Source organism: Tenrec ecaudatus, chromosome 6 (assembly GCF_050624435.1).
Source record: "Tenrec ecaudatus isolate mTenEca1 chromosome 6, mTenEca1.hap1, whole genome shotgun sequence".
Taxonomy (NCBI): domain Eukaryota; kingdom Metazoa; phylum Chordata; class Mammalia; order Afrosoricida; family Tenrecidae; genus Tenrec; species Tenrec ecaudatus.
The window spans coordinates 8,617,043-8,623,566 of NC_134535.1; the positions used below are offsets into that span (position 1 = coordinate 8,617,043).

General features: G+C 51.1%; 1 long non-coding RNA gene across 1 annotated transcript; it reads right to left on the reverse strand.

The window, feature by feature from the left end:
• Positions 1-1,944: 1,944 nt before the first annotated feature.
• Positions 1,945-6,524, reverse strand: LOC142451841 (uncharacterized). Its single transcript, XR_012785001.1, has 2 exons — positions 5,114-6,524; positions 1,945-2,861 (listed from the first exon to the last, which is right to left on the reverse strand). It is a non-coding gene; the product is annotated as an uncharacterized LOC142451841 (long non-coding RNA).

The window sequence follows — 6,524 nt, forward strand, 5'->3', positions numbered from 1 at the left end:
TTTCAATCCCCTCCCATGCAGGTGAAAGTTGAATGTTGAACAAGGAAGCCTGAAAAAGAATCCACGCATTTGGATGCTGGTGCTGGTGGAGACTCGTGAGATTGCCACGGACTACCCAAAGGACCAACAGACCTGTCTTAGGAGAAGGACAGCTGATTGCTCCTTAGAGGCCAGGATGGGGAGACTTCATCTCATACTTTGGGCGTGTTGTCAGGAGGGACCAGTCCCAGAAGAAGGACCTCGTGCTTCGTAAAGAAAAAGAGGCGAGAAAGAGGAAGGCTTTTGAGAAGATGATGGACACAGTGGCTGCGACCATGGGTCACACACCGGGCACTGGTGAGGACGGCACAGGGCCGGGGTGCTGTGAGTCGGAGCCAACTCGATGGCCCCACCAACAGAGGACAGAGCAGGGAGCCCTGGGGGGTGGTTATGGGTTGGGCTGCTAACCTCAAGGTCGGCAGTTCCAAACCAACAGCTGCTCTTGGGGAGAAAGAGGAGGTTCTCTACTCTTGTCACGAGTAACCGTCTCAGAAACTCACAAGGGTCGCGGTACGTCGGGAGCGACTGGCTGGCAGCGAGTGTGGTTTCTGATGGAACAGCGTTGAACTGAGGTGCCAGGTTCCTGGGCAGTGATCCTCTTGGGAGTGGATGACCAGGTCCCAGGTCCTCTCCTCCGCAGCACCGCTGGTAGGTTCCCGCCATGACTTCTCCGTTCGTAGTTCATCATCCCTCACCAGGGCTCCTGACAAGCACCACCTAGACGTGCTGCCATCTATTTCCAGTAAGTGGGCAGCTTCCAACGACAGAAACCGCCCGTACCCAGGTCTGAGGCCAGAACCCAGCAATCCAGGGTTGGCAGGGCCCTGCTGACCCTCTTCCTGCTTCTTGGACGGGGCAGATGCAATCTTGGCCTGCAGAGTCACCGGATCACTCTTCCTCTGTGCATGCCCTTTTTACAAGGACACCCGTTACACTGGGCTTGGGGGACCTGCCTTTCTCCAGGGTGACCGTGTGGGCGGTTCCATCTGCAAAGACCCTGTTTTCAGCCCCACAGGCCCTGGAGGAGCATAATTTAACTCAGCATTTCTCCCACAGCCCCAGGGACAGAACCCTGCACCTGTGACCGTGAGCGTAGCTCCACGTCTCCTGGGTCCCGGTTTTCTCATCTGTTCAAGGGGATGATGTAAGCCACCCCCCTTCCTCTAGGGCAGTGGTTCTCAACCTTCCTAATGCTGCTACCCTTTCATACAGTTCCTCATGTGGTGGTGACCCCCCAATATTAACATTTTTTCCGTTGCTACTTCATCACTGTCATTTTGCTACTGTGATGAAGCGGGTGACCCCTGTGAAAGGGTTGTTCGACCCCCAAAGGGGTCGTGACCCACAGGTTGAGAACTGCTGCTCTAGGGAATGGTGTGAGGATGAAGTGGAACAGGTCCAGACCACTCGGGGAAATTCCCATCAATAAAAACCTCTGGTGGGCCCCTCTCAAGAATGAAAACCAACCAGCCAAACTCACCGCCATTGAGGCAAAGCTGACTCATAGCGATCGGGGTTCAGGAAAGTGGCCTCAGGGTCTCTGAAGAATCCACCCTGGATTCACATCTCTGCTCGGGTCCACTGGCTGTGTGCCACGGGCAGGTGACCCAACCTCTGTGTGTGCTTTCTCTCCCTGCCTCACAAGTGTAACCAGGGACATGTGACAAGCTGTGGAGAAACACTGGGGAGACCGGAAAGTTGGAGGGAGGTGAAGGGAGCTGGAAGGGCTTAGGATTTGGGTGTCTAACTTCTGGAGAAGAGGGTGTCAGAGTGTGGAGGGTGGTGGGTAGAGGAGGAATGGATAGGAAGTCTGCCCCTGCCTTTGTCTCCAACCTCACGGTGACCCTGTGGGGTGGGGTGTCACGCGCTCAGTCTCGCCAGCAAGAAGGACGCGCCACAACAGGATTCTTCCACAGGCGTTTAATTACGGGTTCGATTGCTGTAGCGGATAGAAGACCCCGAAGCCCCAAACTACTGCTGCTTATATACGCTCTACGGGGACGTGCCATGCATTGATTGGTGCGTTCGCCAGAACCCTCGTTTGCATACTCCAGGGTGGAGTTGTGACTACGTCATCTAAGCAGTGCGCATGCCTTAAGCGGTTGTTTACCACTTAATGGGCCACGGCCCTGACTGCCCGGCACCATCTTGTAATGGCGGCGAGAGCTGTGGCTTCCCACATCTCCTCCTTTCTTATTTATTTTAGGCCTAATCCATCGATCCATCACGGAGCCTCCAGCAGCCCCAGGAGATCAAGATGGATATAAAAACCCTAATCCATCGATCCATCCTGGAGCCTCCAGCAGCCCCAGGAGATCAAGATGGATATAAAAACCCAAATCTGGTCACCCTAATGCGTGCAATGAGCAAAGCTCCACATGGTGCAAGGGCTGACCAAGATCCAATTTCTGTCACTCTTCCCAGTGCAATGGGACAATTCCCTTGGGGTGCAAGAGCTGACAACTTATGGGGGTTAATTTTCTTTTAACAAAGAAAGCCAAAGATCATGGGAACCACCGCGCTCAATCGCTAATAATGCCTGCGTAATGATGACTTTGTCACGTTTTTGCTGGGCCTTAAGCTTGCAGAGCAACCATAGCAACAACACTCCTCCACAGCATATAATTGCAGCAAATGTAAATACTCCCACCCACTCTTTAAAGTAGGAAAAAGCAGTAGAAAGCCAAGAACTAAAATCTCCAACAGTTATAGATTTCATTCGTGTGCCATTAAGAGTCGTGATTTGCATCCGAAGTTGTTCTTGAAGTTCTTCCAGTTCAGCTGTCCATTGTCCAGTAAGGTACTGGGATATGTTCTTGCTGCTAAAAGAAGACTCATTCAAGAATTTTAAAGGTGTTATGCACAAATTAGGTGTAGAAGAAACACAACTTAATTTCACCATGCTAGTAAGAGTGTCCACTTGTTGTTGTAGTAAATCAACTCTCTGATTCACTAGCAGTATTCCAGACATTAATCGAGCATCTGTTTTCTGAGCTGTGGATAACGCTTCTGATGTAGATTGCGTAATATTATTAATGACATTTGCTGTCACTTGATTAGACATAGCCAATCCTGCTGTAACCGCTGCCGCAGCTGAAACCGTAATGGCTGTGATAATTGCTGCGGTAATGCCAAAATCTCTTTTTCTTCTATAAAGTGTGGCACTGAGGTCCACCCCTGCGGATCCCGCAGTGGCCCTTTTGGGAATGGCCTCCCTAGTGGGAAGAGGCCGTCCTACGGATTGCCCCATACATTTGCGGGCCCTGGGGACGAGGGCCCCGCTTCCTGTTTTTTGGCTCCTGGTAATATTGCTCTAGGGGGCGTCCCTTGCTATCTTTTACAGATCTGCACTCGTTGGCCCAATGTCTACCTTTTCCACACCGAGGACACACACCCGGAGTCCTTTTGAGCCCTGTCCCAGTTTGGTTCGTGGTGCCAGTAGGGCAATGTTTTTTAATATGTCCTTCCTTACCACACTGAAAGCATCTTAATGGGCCTCTTTTTTGGGCCGCCAATACTGCAGCAGCCAGTCCTGCATTTGTCAAAGGACCGCCAACTTCCCTGCAAGCCTTCATCCATGCTTGCAATCCTTTGGACTTCCATGGCGTTATAACTGTTCTACATTCTTTAGTACACTGCTCAAAAACTAACTGCTCAATGAGCGGCATGGCTGTGTCTTGATCTCCAAAAATTTTTCCTGCTGCTTCCAACATTCGTGCCACAAAATCTGAAAAAGGTTCAGTAGGTCCCTGTACAATTTTTGTTAAGTTGACCCTAACCTCTCCTTTATTAGGTAAAGTTCTCCATGCCTTGCTTGCAGCAGAATTTATTTGCTGATATACTTGCAATGGATATGCTGATTATTGGCCCACCTCCCTTGGCCTGTAAGCATTTCAAAATCCCATGCTGGCTGCCCTGCCGCAGCATTTTCTCTAGCCTGAGCTGTTAATAAATCCTGCCATAAAGATTTCCATTCCAGGTATTGCCCTGTAGTCAATACTGCTTTTGTTACAAATGTCCAATCGGCAGGAGTCATAGCATGGCCTGTAAGCCTTTCAATTAGAGATTGAGTATAATTTGCACTTATCCCGTAAGCTCTCACAGCTTCAGCTAAGTCCTTCACTTGTTGTGTTCTACGGGTGTATGATAACGAGCATTATTCTGGTCCTCAAATACTGGATACTTTTGTTGAATTGCTCTACGGGTATTGGGTGGGCAAAAAGAGTAGCCACACCCTTTCTGCTTGTCTTCCTTATAAGGAGGTGGTGCTGACGGACTCACAGTTATCTTCCGCAGAGCACTATACTGCCCTCCTTCGGTCGCTTGTAGTGCGTCATACCGACCCGCCTCATAGCGAGCAGCTGCCTCTAACTGCTCCTCCTCCTCCTCCTCTGATAGTTCCAAGAGTTCTAATTCTCGCCATGGATATAAAGGTTCCGAATGGCGGGTACAGTTTTTCTTTTGCTGATCAGCTTCCTCCCCTAATTCTACCTGCGCAGTTTCTTTTTTGGCAGCTCTGTGCTGCTTTTTCCGAGTCTCTTTAGACTTGTCCCGTTCTGTTTCTGACATGCTTTCCTGAACGTCCTCCAAAGCCTGCTGTCCCTGTTGCAATGGCTGTCTACACTTTTTGTCCTCAATACATGCTTTTATTAACTTCCAGATGGGTCTAGTTCCCGGTTTCAATTGCCCTTCTTTTGCCGCTCGGTCTACATCCCATCCCAGTTTGTTCCAGCTCGCTAGAGTTAGAGAGCCTGTAGATACAAACCACGGTGCTATCTCATCCACATTTTTTACAAACTTACACAGCGTCAGCTCTGAAATTTTCAATCCTCTCTTCCTTAATAAAGCATCAAGCACTGTAACCATGGTCTTTATTGCTGCGTTCCCCATATTCCCTACTTATGTATACAAGGACTTAACACACAGGTTCACACGGGTTTATCTACACCCGATTTATGTGCAAAATAAGAAGCGGCAGGCTGTCCGCCGCTGAAACCGAAAGCGGAAGTATTAGAGCGCATGCACCAGTTCGCAGCTTTAGCAATCGTTCAGGCTCATGTCTCTCAGAACTTACCTTTGCGTCCCACGCCGTGTGGTTCTGAATCCTCCCTGGTAACAGGGGGTCTCTGCTCATGCCTAAGGTGGTCGTGAGTTCCCGGGATTCGGCACCAATTGTCGCGCGCTCAGTCTCGCCAGCAAGAAGGACGCGCCACAACAGGATTCTTCCACAGGCGTTTAATTAAGGGTTCGATTGCTGTAGCGGATAGAAGACCCCAAGCCCCAAACTACTGCTGCTTATATACGCTCTACGGGGACGTGCCATGCATTGATTGGTGCGTTCGCCAGAACCCTCGTTTGCATACTCCAGGGTGGAGTTGTGACTACGTCATCTAAGCAGTGCGCATGCCTTAAGCGGTTGTTTACCACTTAATGGGCCACGACCCTGACTGCCCGGCGTCATCTTGTAATGGCGGCGAGAGCTGCGGCTTCCCACAGTGGGGGCCGGGGAAGCCAGTTTCACAGAAGTGAGAGGAGACTTTGAGCACAGTAGGGGCACAGGAGCCCTGCCAACCTTGCCCACGTGGCCCTGGTCTCTGTGTAAGCAGCTCCTGGCCAGGCTGCTTGGTGAGCCATGTAGCTCCCACTTATGGCCAGGAGAGGGCAGCCCTGCACTGCCAGCCTGGGCGAGCCAGCCTCCCACTGGCTCTGGGCTTCCAGGAGGGAGGATGGAGTTCATCTGGAGAAAGACGGAATGGACCGTGGTAAGACGGCTGTTGTTGACAGATGCTGCAGAGTCAGTTCCGACCCACAGCGACCCTGTGCACAACAGAACAAAACGCCGCCCGGGCCTGCACCGTCCTCAGCAGTGTTCCTGCGTCTGAGCCCATCGAAGCAGCCACTGGGTCAGTCCATCTCCTTAAGGTCGGTCTCTTTTTGCCTCCCCTCCACTTTACCATCCCGGAACTGGTCCCAAGTATGGTCCCGACAACATGTCCCAAGTATGGAAGGAGAAGTCTTGGCATCCTTGCCTCTAATTTCCACTCTGGCCGTACATCTTCCAAGAGAGAAGTTTGTCCTTTTGGCCGCCCAGGGTGTGTTCAACATTCTTCTCCAGCACCACCATTCAAACGTAGCAAAGTTTCTCTCGTCTTTCCTACTCAGTGTGCAACGTTCACACCGCAGGGGGCTCTGGAATGGCGCCCAGGCGCCTTTCCTGGTTGTTCTTGACTCCTGAGCATGCACGCTCTGCCCTCAGGCCTCTCACAGCCCGTGCTGTCCGTGGGGCTTCCTGCGGTTCATTGTTCAAAGAGCTCATCGCTCAAGGAAGACACTCTTTGCTAGTGAAGCTAAACTCGTGTCTGATTTGATTTTAAAGTGGCTTCAGGGGATAGTTTTGGCTTAAGGTTTAAAGACGCACTCAGCGAAGTAATCCCGAGGGCCCATCCGGGAGAAATGGAAATTCCATTCTGCAGCCCACACCCTTT